This window comes from Entelurus aequoreus, linkage group LG20 (assembly GCF_033978785.1).
Source record: "Entelurus aequoreus isolate RoL-2023_Sb linkage group LG20, RoL_Eaeq_v1.1, whole genome shotgun sequence".
NCBI classification, from domain to species: Eukaryota; Metazoa; Chordata; class Actinopteri; order Syngnathiformes; family Syngnathidae; genus Entelurus; species Entelurus aequoreus.
Window position 1 is genome coordinate 11,311,332 of NC_084750.1, and position 18,694 is coordinate 11,330,025.

Below are 18,694 nucleotides of genomic sequence, written 5' to 3' on the forward strand. Positions count from 1 at the left end.
GGAACACTTCAGAAAACCACTGTCAGTAACTACAGTTGGTCGCTACATCTGTAAGTGCAAGTTACAACTCTACTATGCAATGTCAAAGCCATTTATCAACAACACCCAGAAATTTATTTGCACAAAAAAAAGAAAGTTTCTCAGCGTGAACATGAAATATCTTGTCTTTGCAGTCTATTCAATTGAATATAAGTTGAAAAGGATTTGTTGTATTCTCTTTTTATTTACCATTTACACAACGTGACAACTTCACTGTGTTTGGGTTTTGTACTTGAGTAAGCATTACTAGCTCCTAGTAAAAGTGATATATATGAACAATGAGATGACTTGGTAGACCAGGTGGATGCTAACGATGTGAGGAGCACAGCAATGGTGGTCATTGTGGTGAGAAGTGACGCCTGCCAGATGTTCGATGCCTGAAGGCGTCTAAGCCCGACTGAAGGATCTGGCTGCCAAGTGCGAGAGGAGCGTCCCCGACTCGGAGATCCATACAGCGGTCTGGGCCCCGCCAGATGGAAGGCTAATCGCAGGAACAGCACGCGGCTTGGGCCCCAGTTGGCCCCGCCTGTCTGGACACAATGCAAGGTGCTAAGCTCCATCTGTCAGCTTCCTGCCTGCTCACGTTCACCGCCAACACCCACTTCCTGTCCCACACAAGACACACCTTCATTTAGTCCTCACACCATGTAGGCTTCACTGTCACCTACACGACATTTTTAAACTCACAAGGAATACAAGCATGTGGATTATTTTAGAGCAATTCATTTGTGATTCCAGCTTGCTAAACAGGAAGTAAATAATGATGCAAACATTTTTACATACAGCTACAAAAGTAAAACTCCACTAAAATGCAAAGAAATAGCAATAAATAATATTATGGAAGATGTAATGTTTCATTTGAAGTTTATTGTAATGTTTCATATAATGTAATGCTTCATGTAATGTTTCATCCAATAATAATTGATATAATGTTTCATTTAATATGTATTGTAATGTTTCATATATTATTTTTGTAATGTTTCATGTAATATTTCCTGTAATATGTATTTAAATGTTTCATGTAATGTTTCTTGTAATGTTTCCTATAATATGTATTTAAATGTTTCATGTAATGTTTATAGTTATGTTTCATGTCATGTTTATTGTTATGTTTCATGTAATATTTCATATAATATGTATTTAAATGTTTCATGTAATGTTTATTGTAATGTTTCATGGAATGTTTCATGTAATATTTTATATAATATGTATTTAAATGTTTCATGTAATATTTTATATAATATGTATTTAAATGTTTCATGTAATATTTTATATAATATGTATTTAAATGTTTCATGTAATGTTTATTGTAATGTTTCTTGAATAATGTATTTTAATGTTCCATGTAATGTTCATTGTAATGTTTCATGTAATGTTTATTGTAATATTTCATATAATATGTATTTAAATGTTTCATGTAATGTTTATTGTAATGTTTCATGTCATGTTTCATGTAATATTTTATATAATATGTATTGAAATGTTTCATGTAATATTTTATATAATATGTATTGAAATGTTTCATGTAATATTTTATATAATATGTATTTGAATGTTTTATGTAATATTTTATATAATATGTATTTAAATGTTTCATGTAATATTTTATATAATATGTATTTAAATGTTTCATGTAATGTTTATTGTAGTGTGTCCTGTAATGTTTTTTGTAATGTTTCATGAATAATGTATTTTAATGTTCCATGTAATGTTTATTGTAATGTTTCATGTAATATTTTATATAATATGTATTTAAATGTTTTATGTAATGTTTATGGCAATGTTTCATGTAATGTTTCTTGTAATGTGTATTTAAATGTTTCATGTAATGTTTATTGTTATGTTTCATGTAATATTTCCTATAATATGTATTTAAATGTTTCATGTAATGTTTATTGTAGTGTTCCATGTAATGTTTATTGTAGTGTTTCATGTGATGTTTGTTATGTTTCATGTAATACTTCATATAATATGTATTTAAATGTTTCATGAAATGTTTATTGTAGTGTGTCCTGTAATGTTAATAGTAATGTTTCATGTACTATTTCCTACACTATTTAAATGTTTCATGTCATGTTTATTGTAATGTTTCATGTAATATTTCCTTTAATATGTATTCAAATGTTTCATGTAATGTTTATTGCAATGTTTCATATAATGTGTATTGTAGTGTTTCATGTAATGTTTGTTATGTTTCATGTAATATTTAATATATGTATTTAAATGTTTATTGTAGTGTGTCCTGTAATGTTTATTGTAATGTTTCATGTATTATGTATTTAAATGTTCCATGTAATGTTTCATGTAATGTTTATTGTAGTGTGTCCTGTAATGTTTATTGCAATGTTTCATGTAATGTTTTATGTAATATTGTATATAGTATGTATTTAAAAGTTCTATCTAATGTTTATTGTAATGTTTCATATAATAAGTATTTAAATGTTCCATGTAATGTTTATTGTAATGTTTATTGTAATGTTTCATGTAATGTTTCATGTAATGTTTCATGTAATATTTTATATAATATGTATTTAAATGTTTCATGTAATATTTAATGCATTGTTTCTTGTACTGTTTTTTTAAATTTTTTTTACCAATATTCTAATGTATTTCAATGTCTGTTGTAGTGTTTCATTTAAAGTTTATTGTGATGTAATGTTCAGTATATCAATATAATGTTTCATGTAACGTATAATAACAGCAATGTATGTCATGTGTTTATGTAGTGTGATGTTTTTAACTAAGCATGTTTGCAACAAATCAAGTATAATCATGAAAGTGTAAATTCTTACAATATTTTCCCCCCACAAAGTATCTTGAGGTCAATCATTTGATGACAAAATATGAGTTATAGTTATAATTTCTGGCCACGACTTGAGTTATGAAATTGTGTGTTTGACACAAACGTTTGATTGTTTGCCACCGGCCTTCTAAAATGTATTTTGGCCGTCATATAATATCAATATTACCACAGGGTACTTTTTCTTTCAGCAAACACAAAAATAAATTGCTTCTTACGTCTTCAGACGAGGCGTGAAGTTTGCGTGTGCTGGTTAATCCAAACAATACCACGCCATGTTAGCTAGCTGGTGTGGCGTGCTACATACAGTATACAGCGTATTGGTGCAATGACGTGATGGACATTCCATCAATATGTCCTCCGCAGGAACTTAAAACGTAAACATTAAATCATCAAATTAAAAGATTCAGGGAACTTTGTTGTCATAGCAGTACACCTGAGATGGCGCCATTATTAGAAATATCGTATAAAAGTGTAAAAAAGTCACTAAACTTGTCAACGTCAAATGTTTTTGTTCACCACATGTTAAGTATTTTCACTTGAACATATTCATGGAACTGAATTGTGACTTGCTTTTTATTCTAATAGTAGTTTTTTTTATTATTATGTCAGTTATTTCCTTTTGTTGTGGTTTCAAAAACCATATTTACCCGTTTTTTATGTTGTATTAGCTTGGTTATATTGTTATTCACGCCACTACCTCAATATACTTCAGTTTGAAATAAATAATATAAATAATAATAAATATAAATACAATATGATAAATATTATAATATAAATAGCAATAATACATACGTAGATAAATGCATTCTTTAGGCTATGTTATTTAAAATACACAACTTTTGACATTTTAGCAGACAGATTAGGTACTGTATTGGAAATTTTCTAATCAAGTAGTCAAACAAAATTGTTTTTTCTACAATTTATTGAATGGCTTGAGCGGTTTAATAAGGCGCAGGTCACACACACGACAAGCATCAGTACGAGTGCACTGAATACCAGGTGGGAGAGGGGAGTAAGCGCAGTTTGGGAGGGGGACAAACAGACGAAAATGCCGACTGTTTAGACAATGGCGCACTGTTAACTGAAATGAAGAAGTCGACACTCGAAATGAGCGACAAGAAGGGAGAAAAAAATACTTTCACAGCGAGTCACACAAAGTATCGGTGTCAGGTTCAAACACTGATGACATCTACTAAACAAGACAAGAAGCAAGGAATTAAACAGAGACCGAATTCAATTTAGCTCAATTGAGGAGAAACGTCTGGGCTGTACTCTTGTACAGTCTCCCACCACGCTCTGACGAAAGATTGTACGCCTCCTCTTTTATTTGGACTTTCCCTGATTACACGGCAACAGCTGTTTCTAAGGGAGGGGGGTCGTAAACAGCCATCACCTTTGGTTAAAAACCAGTTCAAAAGAAAAGGTCGTAAAACAGTTCAAAGAAAAAGGTGCCTGGAGCTTGCGTCAGGTCCTGCTTCCTCTCCGCTTTGTAGATCTCGGGTCAAGATACAATACATCAAAGAAACCGACGCCTTCACGTCGCTTACATTCCTACACAGTGGAGTTTTACAAGCCTTTTGCTTGGTAGGATCAAAGACAGCTTTTGTCCTCTCGCAGGGCGAGCTGAACTCAATGGAACACAAAGTTTTGTGATAACTTCTATACAATTATTCTGACAATCGGTATCGCCGGTAGCAGCCTAAATTTTACTCAGTATCAGACCGGAAAGAAAAGACCTGGGGTGAGTGAGTACCACAAGAACGATACCATGTACATCATTTCTATAGGATTTAGAAAGAGTGAATTATGAATAGCATATTTCAATAGAAATGGACTATAAATGGAATAAAAAAGAGATTATGATCCTGTATTGCAAATTTCACGTAAACCCAAACCAGATACGAGTCCATATTAGCACAGTTGTGACAAAATGATATCGTTTTTGTTTTGCACATTAATGTGATGCATATTTGATATCGCTGGGATCAGGAGTGGAGGACGTTGAAGGAGGACATGAAGATGAGATGATGAAGATTGTTGTGATCTCTTAAAGGAGCAGCAAGAAGAAGATTCTGTCTTTAAGGGCCTACTGAAATGAAATTTTTTTATTTAAACGGGGATAGCAGATCCATTCTATGTGTCATACTTGATCATTTTGCGATATTGCCATATTTTTGCTGAAAGGATCTAGTAGAGAACAACGTCGATAAAGTTCGCAACTTTTGGTCTCTGATAAAGAAAAACCTTGCCCCTACTGGAAGTAGCGTGACGTTGTCAGTTGTTCACTCCCTCATATTTTCCTATTGTTTTCAACGCAGCTAGAGCTATTCGGACCATTACCCCATTAATTTGAGCGAGGATGAAAGATTCGTGGATGAGGAACGTTAGAGTGACGGACTAGAATGCAGTGAAAGACATATATTTTTTCGCTCTGACCGTAACGTAGGTACAAGCTGGCTCATTGGATTCCACACTCTCTCCTTTTTCTATTGTGGATCACGGATTTGTATTTTAAACCACCTGGGATACTATATCCTCTTGAAAATGAGAGTCGAGAACGCGAAATGGACATTCAGTGCCTTTTATCTCCACGACAATACATCGGCGAAGCTCTTTAGCATGAGCTAACGTGATAGCATCTGTCTCAAATGCAGATAGAAGCAAAATAAATAAACCCCTGACTGGAAGGATAGACAGAAGATCAACAATACTATTAAACCATGGACATGTAACTACACGGTTAATAGATCTCAGCCTGGCAAAGCTTAACAATGCTGTTGCTAACGACGCTAAGGCTGACTTAGCAACTTAGCAACCGGACATCACAGAGCTATGATAAAAACATTAGCGCTCCACCTACGCCAGCCAGCCCTCATTTGCCCAGCTCATCAACACCCGTGCTCACCTGCGTTCCAGCGATCGACGGCGCGACGAAGGACTTCACCCGATCATCCGTGCGGTGGCCGGTTAGCATCGGCTAGCGCGTCTGCTATCCAAGTGAGTAATCCTTGTTGTGTTGCTACAGCCAGCCACTATACACCGACCCACCTACAACGTTCTTCTTTGCAGTCTTCATTGTTCATTAAACAAATTGCAAAAGATTCACCAACACAGATGTCCAGAATACTGTGGAATTATGAAATGAAAACAGAGCTTTTTTGTATTGTATTCAATGGGGAAGGCATACCTCTGTTCCCCGGGCTACGTCACGCGCATACGTCATCCTCCGAAGGCTTTTTAAACCGGAAGTGTGGCGGGAAATTTAAAATTGCATTTTATAAGTTAACCCGGCCGTATTGGCATGTGTTGCAATGTTAAGATTTCATAATTGATATATAAATTATCAGACTGCGTGGTCGGTAGTAGTGGCTTTCAGTAGGCCTTTAAAAGTCCTTCACAGGTTTCCAGCTGACTTGTTCTTGCTCGTACCTGAAAGTTCCTTTTTTTTTGTGTGTGTGCGGATCAAAAAGGAGGGCTTCAAAACCTGTATTTGATCTCCTATGCTCTTACGATGTTCTTGCACAGGAAGTGCTCTTCAACACAATCGCCCATACAACAAAGCAAAATGGTAATGTCAATATTTTTTTTTTATTACATGCCAAGACTCACAGAGGAAAGGTTTCTCTTCCCGGGTAAACCTGCACCAACTTCTGTGCTAGAAGAACATCTTTTCAAAACGTTCCGAATAAGGATTCTGATTGAAGTCACTCCAAAACATTCTGTTTCCCCAACTCGAAAGTGGTTCTTGTATTCATGCTGGACAACTTAAAGGCCTACTGAAATGATTTTTTAAAATTTAAACGGGAATAGCAGATCCATTCTATGTGTCATACTTGATCATTTCGCAATATTGCCATATTTTTGCTGAAAGGATTTAGTAGAGAAAATCGACGATAAAGTTCGCAACTTTTGCTCGCTGATAAAAAAAAGCCTTGCCTGTAGCGGAAGTAGCGTGACGTCACAGGAGCTAGTATTCCTCACAATTCCCCGTTGTTTACAATGGAGCGAGAGAGATTCGGACCGAGAAAGTGACGATTACCCCATTAATTTGAGTGAGGATGAAAGATTCGTAGATGAGGAACGTTACAGTGAATGACTTGAGAGGCAGCGATGGACGTATCTTTTTCCGCTCTGACCGTAACTTAGGTACAAGCTGGCTCATTGGATTCCACACTCTCCTTTTTCTATTGTAGATCACAGATTTGTATTTTAAACCACCTCAGATACTATATCCTCTTGAAAATGAGAGTCGAGAACGCGAAATGGACATTCAGTGCCTTTTATCTCCACGACAATACATCGGCGGGATGCTTTAGCTACGAGCTAACGTGATAGCATCTTGCTTTAACTGCATATAGAAACAAAAGAAATAAACCCCTGACGGGAAGGATAGATAGAAAATCAACAATACTATTAAACCGTGGACATGTAAATACACGGTTAATGCTTTCCAGGCTGGCGAAGGTTAACAATGCTGTGCTAACGACGCCATTGAAGCTAACTTAGCAACCAGACTGCACAGAGCTATGCTAAAAACATTAGCTCTCCACCTACGCCAGCCAGCCCTCATTTGCTCATCAACACCCGTGCTCACCTGCGTTCCAGCGATCGGCAGAAGGACGAAGGACTTCACCCGATGCGTTTGGCGGCCCGGAGACGTAGGAAGTCAAAGTGAAGTCGGCGGCTAGCGCGGCTAGCGCGGCTAGCGCGGCTAGCGCTCCAACAAAGTCCTCCTGGTTGTGTTGCTGTAGTCCGCTGCTAATACACTGATCCCACCTACAACTGTCTTCTTTGCAGCCTTCATTGTTCATTAAAAAAATTGCAAAAGATGTCCAGAATACTGTGGAATTATGAAATGAAAACAGAGCTTTTTGTATAGGATTCTACGGGGTACCATAACTTCCGTTACTCGGACTTCGTCACGCGCATACGTCATCATACCGCGACGTTTCAGCCGGATATTTCCCGGGAATTTTAAAATGTCACTTTATAAATTAACCCGGCCGTATTGGCATGTGTTGCAATGTTAAGATTTCATCATTGATATATAAACTATCAGACTGCGTGGTCGCTAGTAGTGGCTTTCAGTAGGCCTTTAAAACAATCTTTATGAGTTCCACCGTTGGGATTGAAATGTAACGTCATTTTCATCTACTTTGTTGACAAGATTGACTTTTCACAGAATGTAACGTGTGCCCTTCTGTTCTTAAATTATTATTTAATAATACTGTGGCGCAGGCAAAACAAGGGCAGTGGATGACATGGGAAGGAGTAGAGAAGAGGGAGATCTCCTGGAAAGAGCTGTGGGAGATGGAGGCATTCAGGGCGAGCTTTACCATCAGGGCTGCCTACGATGTCCTGCCTTCTCCAAAAAACCTCAGCCAGTGGTATGGTGAAGACACCACATGCCCTCTGTGTCCGAGTCCAGCAACACTGAAGCACATCCTGGTGGGCTGCAAGACAAGCCTCACCCAAGGCCGTTACATCTGGCGGCACAACCGGGTGCTAAAGTGTCTTGCAGCAGTGCTGGAAAGTCGACGGACAAGCGTCAATGCCCTTCCTCCCTCATCATCCCGTTGGCAAGCAACAACATTTGTCCGGGAGGGTGAGGGTCAAGCCAACCTCACCCCCGCAAGACCAGACACTGGACAGCTAGGCGGGGCACGGGACTGGAAACTGCTGGCAGACCTGGGCCAGAGACTCTGCTTCCCAGTTGAGATTGCGTCCACCAACCAGCGGCCAGATCTTGTTGTGTGGTCAGCTTCGCTCAGGCTCGTGTACATCATAGAGCTCACGGTGCCCTGGGAGAGTGCAATGGAGGAGGCTACGAGCGCAAGAAGTTGAGGTACACTGAGCTTGCAGCCGATGCGCAACAACAAGGCTGGAAAGCGAGGGTACGCCCGGTGGAAGTAGGCTGCAGAGGGTTTGTGGCCACCTCAACATCCAGGGAAATGGGAGTGCGAGGAATGGTCCACCGGCAGACAGTGAAAGACCTCTCAAAAGCCGCTGAAAGGGGGAGTCAGTGGCTGTGGGTCAAGTGAAGGGACTCCACCTGGGCTTTCAAGTGAGTGATGGCATCTAGGGAGTGATCCTGGGACGCTGGGACTCACTGCTGAACCTTCTGGAGGTGTCGTGGGCCTATCAGCGAAACACTGAGGAAGGCGGGCGCCCACTTGATAACCCAAAGGATGCCTTCACTCACTTGACCATCCCACATAGGTGTCTCAAGTATGCATTAGGGGATTGTAACATCTAGTCCTACACAACAGATCTTGATCGGATTTTCCAAGTTTTCAAAACCATTCAAAGTCCATGATAAGGCACGAAATATCACCAAAAAAAAAAGAAATACGGTTTATGAATTCGAAAAAAAACCCTCTTATTAGTGTAGGTGTGCTGGGATGATCCAGGCCCAAGAAAATGCATGGTGCAAGAAGTATTTAATAAGAGACGTCCTATGGAAAAATGACCATCCGAAACAAAACAAATGAAAGCTGCGAGCCATGGCACATGCCCTGGTCCGGCTGCCAAAATTTTCAGGAATGCAAATGTAACCTATACGTGCTACAAATCATTGCAATATATATATGGGGTGTTATGGGCTAGGAACAGAAAACTAGCGTTTGGACTCGGAGAGAGAGGCAGAGCTTGAATTGCAGTTTGGTTGACACTAGGGATGTCTCGATCCGATATTTGGATCGGATCGGCCGCCGATATTTGCCAAAAAATGCGTATCGGCAAGGCATGGGAAAATGCCGATCCAGATCCAGTTTTTTAAAACATTCCGGTCCGTGTTTTCCAACGCACCGATTTAAATAATACATTCCACTTTTCTGCTGCTCCCTAATTTCCGTTCCGCATTTTCCAGCACACCTTCAACATAGTCGAGTATACGTCCTCACGCAGTTGCTTTTCGCTGCTGGCATTACACGACAGGCTCTTCCCACTCCTTCTTGTGTCTGCTTCTCACAGACAGCAAGCGCACCTTCTTACCATACTTGCCAACCCTCCCGTTTTTAGCGGGAGAATCCCGGTATTCAGCGCCTCTCCCGACAACCTCCCGGCAGAGATTTTCTCCCGACAAACTCCCGGTATTCAGCCGGAGCTGGAGGCCACGCCCCCTCCAGCTCAATGCGGACCTGAGACTGAGTGGGGACAGCCTGTTCTCACGTCCGCTTTCCCACAATATAAACAGCTTGCCTGCCCAATGACGTCATAACATCTAGGGCTTTTACAGAGTGCACAACTGCGCACACAACAAGGAGACGAAGCAGAAGAACGAGGAAATTACAGACATGGCGGCCGAAATGATATACTCATCATGAACGGAGAAGTTAAACAGGACAATACTGCCATCTAATGGCTAGCCACCGGAACACTGAAATTCAAGTATTTTTATTTTTTATATATGTAAATCAAATAAATATATATATATAAATAAATATATATATATAAATATAGTCTCTACCAGATTCTTTTTATGGCAATACGCTGATGTTTACATTCAATCAACAGGCAGCAGTTGGTATTTTGTAGTTTATTCTCAAAGCTTAGAGGACAAACCTGAGACCAACCCAGCACCCAAGCGTTCCCTAGCCCGGTCCAGATCGGTCTACCAAAACCCCGGAACTCCTGTCTACTTCCTCCTTCTCCTGTCCCCCCCACCTGCTGTTTCCCCAGTCCAGCTGTGCTCCTTATCTTAGGAATGTAATGCAGTCTCAACAAAGCGCTCTGACTCTAACCAAGGACACTTGAATCCAAGCACTTTGTACCACACGAGACATTAGCTGATGTAAATATGATTATAGGAGTTTTTAGAAAGAAGTAACACTTAAATATGGATATGCTTCCAACAATATATATATATATAGCTAGAATTCACTGAAAGTCAAGTATTTCATATATATATATATATATATATATATATATATATATATATATATATATATATATATATATATATATATATATATATATATATATATATATATATATATATATATATATGAAATACTCGAGTTGGTGAATTCTAGCTGTAAATAACCACACCCCCAACGGGAATAGCAGATCCATTCTATGTGTCATACTTGATCATTTCGCGATATTGCCATATTTTGGCTGAAAGGATTTAGTAGAGAAAATCGACGATAAAGTCCGCAACTTTTGCTCGCTGATAAAAAAAAACCTTGCCCCTACCGGAAGTAGCGTGACGTCACAAGCGGTAGTGCTGCTCACAATTCCCCGTTGTTTACATGGAGCGAGAGATATTCGGAGCGAGAAAGTGACGATTACCCCTTTAATTTGAGCGAGGATGAAAGATTCGTGGATGAGGAACGTTAGAGTGACGGACTAGAATGCAGTTCAAGAGATATCTTTTTCCGCTCTGACCGTAACTTAGGTACAAGCTGGCTCATTGGAATCCACACTCTCTCCTTTTTCTATTGTGGATCACGGATTTGTATTTTAAACCACCTCGGATACTATATCCTCTTGAAAATGAGAGTCGAGAAGGCGAAATGGACATTCACAGTGACTTTTATCTCCACGACAATACATCGACGAAGCTCTGTAGCATGAGCTAACGTGATAGCATCTGTCTCAAATGCAGATAGAAACAAAATAAATAAATCCCTGACTGGAAGGATAGACAGAAGATCAACAATACTACTATCAGGAGACACCGAACCAAACACTGGACATGTAAATACACGGTTAATGCTGTGCCGCCTGTCGAAGCCTGGCAATGCTGTTGCTAACGACGCTAACTTAGCAACGGGAACTCGTCAGAGCTATGATAAAAACATTAGCGCTCCACCTACGCCAGCCAGCCCTCATCTGCTCATCAACACCCGTGCTCACCTGCGTTCCAGCGATCGACGATGCGGTCGGCGGCCCGGAGACGTAGGAAGTCAAGGTGAGGTCGCCGGCGCTAGCTCTGCTATCCAACAAAATCCTCCTTGTTGTGTTGCTACAGCCAGCCGCTAATACACGATCCCACCTACAACGTTCTTCTTTCCAGCCTCCATTGTTCATTAAACAAATTGCAAAAGATTCACCAACACAGATGTCCAGAATACTGTGGAATTTTGTCGAAGAAAACAGAGTGTCCAATAGGGTCCAAACACTTCCGTGGACCTCGCGACGTCACGCGCATACGTCATCTTCCAAAGGCGTTTTGAACCGGAAGTTCCCCGGGAAATTTAAAATGTCACTTTATAAGTTAACCCGGCCGTATTGGCATGTGTTGCAATGTTAAGATTTCATCATTGATACATAAACTATCAGACTGCGTGGTCGCTAGTGGTGGCTTTCAGTAGGCCTTTAATACATACTTGGATAAGGCCAGTATCGGCATCGGATCGGAAGTGCAAAAACAACATCGGTATCGGATCGGAAGTGCAAAAACCTGGATCGAGACATCCCTAGTTGACACCGTGTATTAGAGAACTAGTGATGGACAGCAGATGTATACACAACAATTAGTTGAATTCAACATGAAAGCCATTTTGAAGAAACAAACACAAGTACTATATACATATATACAATTCAAATTCCATGAATCAGTGTCTCTAGATCTTGTATAAATCTCAGTTCAGACTTAATAGAGTTCTTGAAAAAGGATGGCAGTACAGTCCATGTGCTGCAGGTTAAGGATGGAAATGTAAAGGGTCGGCTCGAGAGCCTCCTACCAGAACGGGTGGTGGGGTCCCTGGCTGGAATCTTCCAAGAACCATCCTTGGACTAGATGCTTCTTTTCCTTAGCTCGCCATCAAAAAGAGAAGCCTGGCCTGTGTAAGAGCCAGGACCAGTTTTATAAATCCACGTGTACACAAAATATCTTCATTAAATAACATTAATTGTATTATAAAGTATCCAGAATATGGTATAGTTCTTTCCTCAATATTGTACAATATAAATCAATAAACATGTCAGAATCACAATATGCAATAACATGCTAAAATAACCATTAGCAGCAAAAAATATGACCTATACCAGGAGTCGGCGACCCAAAATGTTGAAAGAGCCATATTGAACCACAAATACAAAAAGTAATCCTTCTGGAGCCGCAAAAAATCAAAAGTCTTATAAGTGTTATAATGAAGACAACACATGATGTAAGTGTCTATATTAGCCTACTATCAAAATGACTTTAAAAGTCTTATACAAGTGTTATAATGAAGACAACACATGATGTAAGTGTCTATATTAGCTATATTAGCCTACTATCAAAATTACTTTAAAAGTCTTATATTAGTGTTATAATGAAGGCAACACATGATGTAAGTGTCTATATTAGCTACATTAGCCTACTATCAAAATGACTTAAAAAGTCTTATATAAGTGTTATAATGAAGACAACACATGATGTTAGTGTCTATATTAGCTACATTAGCCTACTATCAAAATGACTTTATAAGTCTTATATAAGTGTTATAATGAAGGCAACACATGATGTAAGTGTCTATATTAGCTACATTAGCCTACTATCAAAATGACTTTAAAAGTCTTATATAAGTGTTATAATGAAGACAACATATGATGTTAGTGTCTATATTAGCTACATTAGCCTACTATCAAAATGACTTTAAAAGTCTTATATAAGTGTTATAATGAAGACAACACATGATGTTAGTGTCTATATTAGCTATATTAGCCTACTATCAAAATGACTTTAAAAGTCTTAAATTAGTGTTATAATGAAGACAACACATGATGTAAGTGTCTATATTAGATATTTTAACCTACATACAGCTAGCCTAAATTGCATGTTAGCATCGATTAGCTTGCAGTCATACAGTGACCAAATATGCCTGATTAGCACTCCAACAAGCTCACCTTTGTGCATTCACGCACAGCATAAAATGTTTGGTGGACAAAATGAGACAAAGAAGGAGTGGCATAAAACACGTCTTTCCGTGGCAGCTTCGGAGAAAGTTGTACATTCAAACAAACTTTTGAGCATCAGTCCACACAACGGTGAGTTCAAGGGCCTCTAAAAAATGAGTAGGACAAAATGGCGCTCGCCAAATACCCTCATCAGTGAAGCATGAACACAAACGTATTAAACAGTGGGCTTTCTAACTATTTGGAAGGTTTGTGTCGTGTTTGTCCTCCTACAGAAACCATATTACAACAAAAATGTTATTTTTCACCCCATTTTTGTTCCATTTTCATACATTAAAAAAAAAAAATCACATAGAGCCACCAGGGCGGCGCTAAAGAGCCACATGTGGCTCTAGAGCCGCGGGTTGCTGACCTATACAAAGCAGTCAGTGCACTAAACGTGCTTATTATCAAAACATTTAAAAATACATTCAATACCCAAATAGTTATCATTGGTTTAAGTCATAAACTTTGTACATGGACAATTGAGAATATGCCACCAAGACTGTTGCAATGAAACAATGGAAGAAAGATTCATGCTAAAGGTGCTATGTTCATAAATATGGACTCACCAACTCTTCTACAGTCACACACAGCTTAATGACAACAAAATCCGGCGCTGGTAGTTGGCTCTATAAAGTTACAAATAGGTATTTTAGTTTAGACTCAGTCAGCACAATATTTCAGGTGAAAAGGAGAATAAAAACCTACCTGGAGCAGAAATACAATCTGTTTCCTCTCAAGTTTTGTATACTGGCCACTTCCTGCTACCGGCTAATAAGCACAGCTAATTGGACCGTGGCGGTCACGTGACTAGAAAGAGTAATAGGAAGTAAGAGCATACCAGTCACTTCCTGCTACCGGCATATAACCAAAGCTGATTGGACTGTGGCGGTCACGTGACTAGGAAGTGCGCACAGCGCTCAAAGAGTAATAGGAAGCAAGAGCATACCAATCACTTCCTGCTACCGGCATATAACCAAAGCTGATTGGACTGTGGCGGTCACGTGACTAGGAAGAGCGCAAAGAGTAAATAGAAAGCAAGACAATACCAGTCACTGCAAAAGGTCTGGATTTGACACCTCCGTTACACAAACAATCTTTATGAGTTCCACCATTGGGATTGAAATGCAACGTCATTTTCATCTGCTTCGTTGACGACAAGATTGCCTTTTCACAGGATGTAACGTGTCCCGTTCGGTTCTTAAATTATGATTTAATAATACTTGATCGGATTTTCCAAGTTTTCAAAACCGTTCAAAGTCCATGATAAGACAGGAAATATCACCAGAAATTTTTTTAAATACGTTTTAAGAATTCGACAAAAAAACCGTAGGTGTGCTGGGATGATCCAGGCCCAAGAAAATGCATGGTGCAAGAAGTATTTAATAAGGTGTCCTATGGAAAAATGACCATCAGAAACAAAAACGAATTAAAAATGCGAGCCATGGCACATGCCCTGGTCCGGCCGGCAAACATTTCAGGAATGCAAACATGTTAAAGTTAGCATGCTAACAGTTGTTAGCATGGTAGTGTATGCTCTTTATTGTCATTGCACAAGTACAACAACATTTCCTTTTCACCACAAACTTGTTCAAAATTAGACATACGTTGTACAGGTAGACCAGGGGTCACCAACGCGGTGCCCGCGGGCACCAGGTAGCCCGTAAGGACCAGATGAGTAGCCCGCTGGCCTGTTCTAAAAATAGCTCAAATAGCAGCACTTACCAGTGAGCTGTCTCTATTTTTTAAATGTTATTTATTTACTAGCAAGCTGGTCTCGCTTTGCCTGACATTTTTAATTCTAAGAGAGACAAAACTCAAATAGAATTTGAAAATCCAAGAAAATATTTTAAAGACTTGGTCTTCACTTGTTTAAATAAATTCATTAATTTTTTTACTTTGCTTCTTATAACTTTCAGAAAGACAATTTTAGAGAAAAAATACAACCTTAAAAATGATTTTAGGATTTTTAAACACATATATCTTTTTACCTTTTAAATTCCTTCCTCTTCTTTCCTGACAATTTAAATCAATGTTCAAGTAAAAAAAAATTTTTTATTCTAAAGAATAATAAATACATTTTAATTTAATTCTTCATTTTATTTTAGCTTCTGTTTTTTCAACGAAGAATATTTGTGAAATATTTCTTCAAACTTATTATGATTAAAATAAAAATAAAAATATTCTGACAAATCTAGAAAATCTGTAAAATCATATTTGAATCTTATTTCAAAGTATTTTGAATTTCTTTTAAAATTTTTGTTCTGGAAAATCTAGAAAAAAATTATTTGTCTTTGTTAGAAATATAGCTTGGTCCAATTTGTTATATATTCTAACAAAGTGTAGATTGGATTTTAACCTATTTAAAACATGTCATCAAAATACTAAAATTAATCTTAATCAGGAAAAATTACTAATGATGTTCCATAAATTATTTTTTAAATTTTTTCAAAAAGATTCAAATTAGCTAGTTTTTCTCTTCTTTTTTTCAGTTGAATTTTGAATTTTAAAGAGTCGAAATTGAAAATAAACTATGTTTCAAAATTTAATTGTCATTTTTTTCATGTTTTCTCCTCTTTTAAACCGTTCAATTAAGTGTAAATATCATTAATTATTAATAATAACAGAGTTAAAGGTAAATTGAGCAAATTGTCTATTTCTGGCAATTTATTGAAGTGTGTATCAAACTGGTAGCCCTTCGCATTAATCACTACCCAAGAAGTAGCTCTTGCTTTCAAAAAGGTTGGTGACCCCTGAGGTAGACGGAACAGGAACGGTGATGCATCGCCACTATGGCCCACTAGGCCACCATTTCTAGTCCCCGCCCCGCCCCTTCGCTTTAGTTTTTTTTTCAATTTGTCGCACTTTTATTATTTCATTATTTTTCTCTTGCAATTTTACTTTTTATTCAAACCCTTTTACCGTATTGCTTTTGCACTATCTTGTTTAGCTCATTCATTGTTTATGTTCTCTGTTTGTTTTTTGTTTTGTTTTTTTTTGCTCTATGCTTTTTAACCTGTAAAGCACTTTGGTCCAATTTAAAAATTGTTGTAAATGTGCTATATAAACAAAGTTGCCTTGCCTTGCCTTGGTAAAAGGTAGGGAAAAAATGTAGCGAATAAAAACAAGTCGATCTCAGACTGAACTCCTGTGGAGGAGGGGGCACAGACTGGGGCCGAGAAGAAAAAAAACGTAGCCGATAAGGACACAGAGGTTTTACGCAGAAACCACAAGACTTGCAACAGGAGGGGTGGGGGCGGGCATCCGGTCAGAAGCTGTCAGCCACTAGGAGCGCTGCTCCGTGTCCTTCGTACCACGTGGGGGTGAAGTGGTGGCAAAGGCGTGGGGTAGGGGTGGAGGCATACTTGCCAACCCTCCCGTTTTTAGCGGGAGACTCCCGGTATTCAGCGCCTCTCCCGACAAAAAATGTTCTCCCGACAAACTCCCGGTATTCAGCCGGAGCTGGAGGCCACGCCCCCTCCAGCTCGATGCGGACCTGAGTGGGGACAGCCTGTTCTCACGTCCGCTTTCCCACAATATAAACAGCTTGCCTGCCCAATGACGTCATAACATCTACGGCTTTTAGAGAGTAGAGTGCACAACTGCGCACACGACAAGGAGACGAAGCAGAAGAACGAGGAAGTCGCAGACACGGCGACGCCGTCGACGAGCAAGATGAAGAAATACGCTCGCAAGTTCCAAAACGAATGGAAACAAGAATTTCAGTTCATCCAGGACAGTTCGAAGGGGAAGGGGTATGTCATTATGTTGCCTGTACATTTTGTAAAACAGACTTCTCCATTGAACACGGTGGCCGAGTCATGAACGGGGGAGAAGTTAAACAGGACAATACTGCCATCTACTGGATAGCCCCCGGAACACTGAAATTCAAGTATTTATTTTATTTATATGTATAATAAAATAAATACATATACTATATATATATAGCTAGAATTCACTGAAAGTCAAGTATTTCATACATATATATATATATATATATATATATATATATATATATATATATATATATATATATATATATATATATATATATATATATATATATATATATATATGAAATACTTGAGTTGGTGAATTCTAGCTGTAAATATACTCCCCTATTAACCACGCCCTTAGCCACGCCCCCAACCACGCCCCCACCCCACCCCGACCGCCCCCCCCCCCTACTCCAAACATATTTCTTATCTTCATGACCAATAATCTATGTCTGGTCTGACATGGAAGACATTCTGTTTGCTAATGTGTGCACCTGCAGTTTGCAGGAGTGGTGCTACATCTGGTGTGAACGCGTCGTCGCCGCCTCCGCAGTTCATGGCAGGCTCCAGTCTTCCCCCATCTCATTCCCGGCTGTTGTGCCCTGGAGCAAGACACAACCCCACACCTCGCCCCCAGTGCAACCCCGCGTTGGAACACGGCCGCGCGTTGGAGAGGCCGTTAGCACAAATTAGCAGGCGTGTTTTGTCAGGGTGCCTCAGGGCAGCCGAGAGTACAGATGTAGTTTGCCGCCGACAGCGTGAATGAATGATGGCTCTCACTGTAAAACATGTTGGGAAAGAATGAATCCAAATTATTATCATGCTTTTATGGGCCAGTGAACATATTGGTAAAGACATTCAGACTGCAGTGATTAAGATCCCCGGAGATGCTAGCGAGGTTTGATTCAATGTTACCTGGCAACAACCACAGGAGATGTACAATAATTATAATAATAACAACATTCTAAGTCAAATCAGGCTGATGGCGTATGGAGGAGTGGTGAACTATATTTCTACACTGATACCATCTAGACCAGGGGTCACCAACCTTTTTGAAAGCAAGAGCTACTTCTTGGGTAGTGATTAATGCGAAGGGCTACCAGTTTGATACACACTTAAATAAATTGCCAGAAATAGCCAATTTGCTCAATTTACCTTTAACTCTATGTTATTATTAATAATTAATGAT

General features: G+C 38.9%; 1 long non-coding RNA gene across 2 annotated transcripts in view; it reads right to left on the bottom strand.

Moving 5' to 3' along the window:
* The window catches only part of LOC133635565 (uncharacterized), a 19,104-nt gene extending 4,574 nt beyond the window's left edge, over positions 1 to 14,530 (bottom strand). The window contains exons 1-4 of one of the 2 annotated variants that reach the window (XR_009822077.1): positions 14,438 to 14,530; positions 14,299 to 14,358; positions 12,532 to 12,630; positions 275 to 644 (exon numbers count right to left, since the gene is read on the bottom strand). This is a non-coding gene — a long non-coding RNA (uncharacterized LOC133635565). Of the gene's footprint in view, positions 1 to 274; positions 645 to 12,531; positions 12,631 to 14,298; positions 14,359 to 14,437 lie in introns of those variants that run through there. The other variant, XR_009822078.1, reaches the window with a different exon arrangement.
* Between the last annotated feature and the right edge of the window lie 4,164 nt (positions 14,531 to 18,694).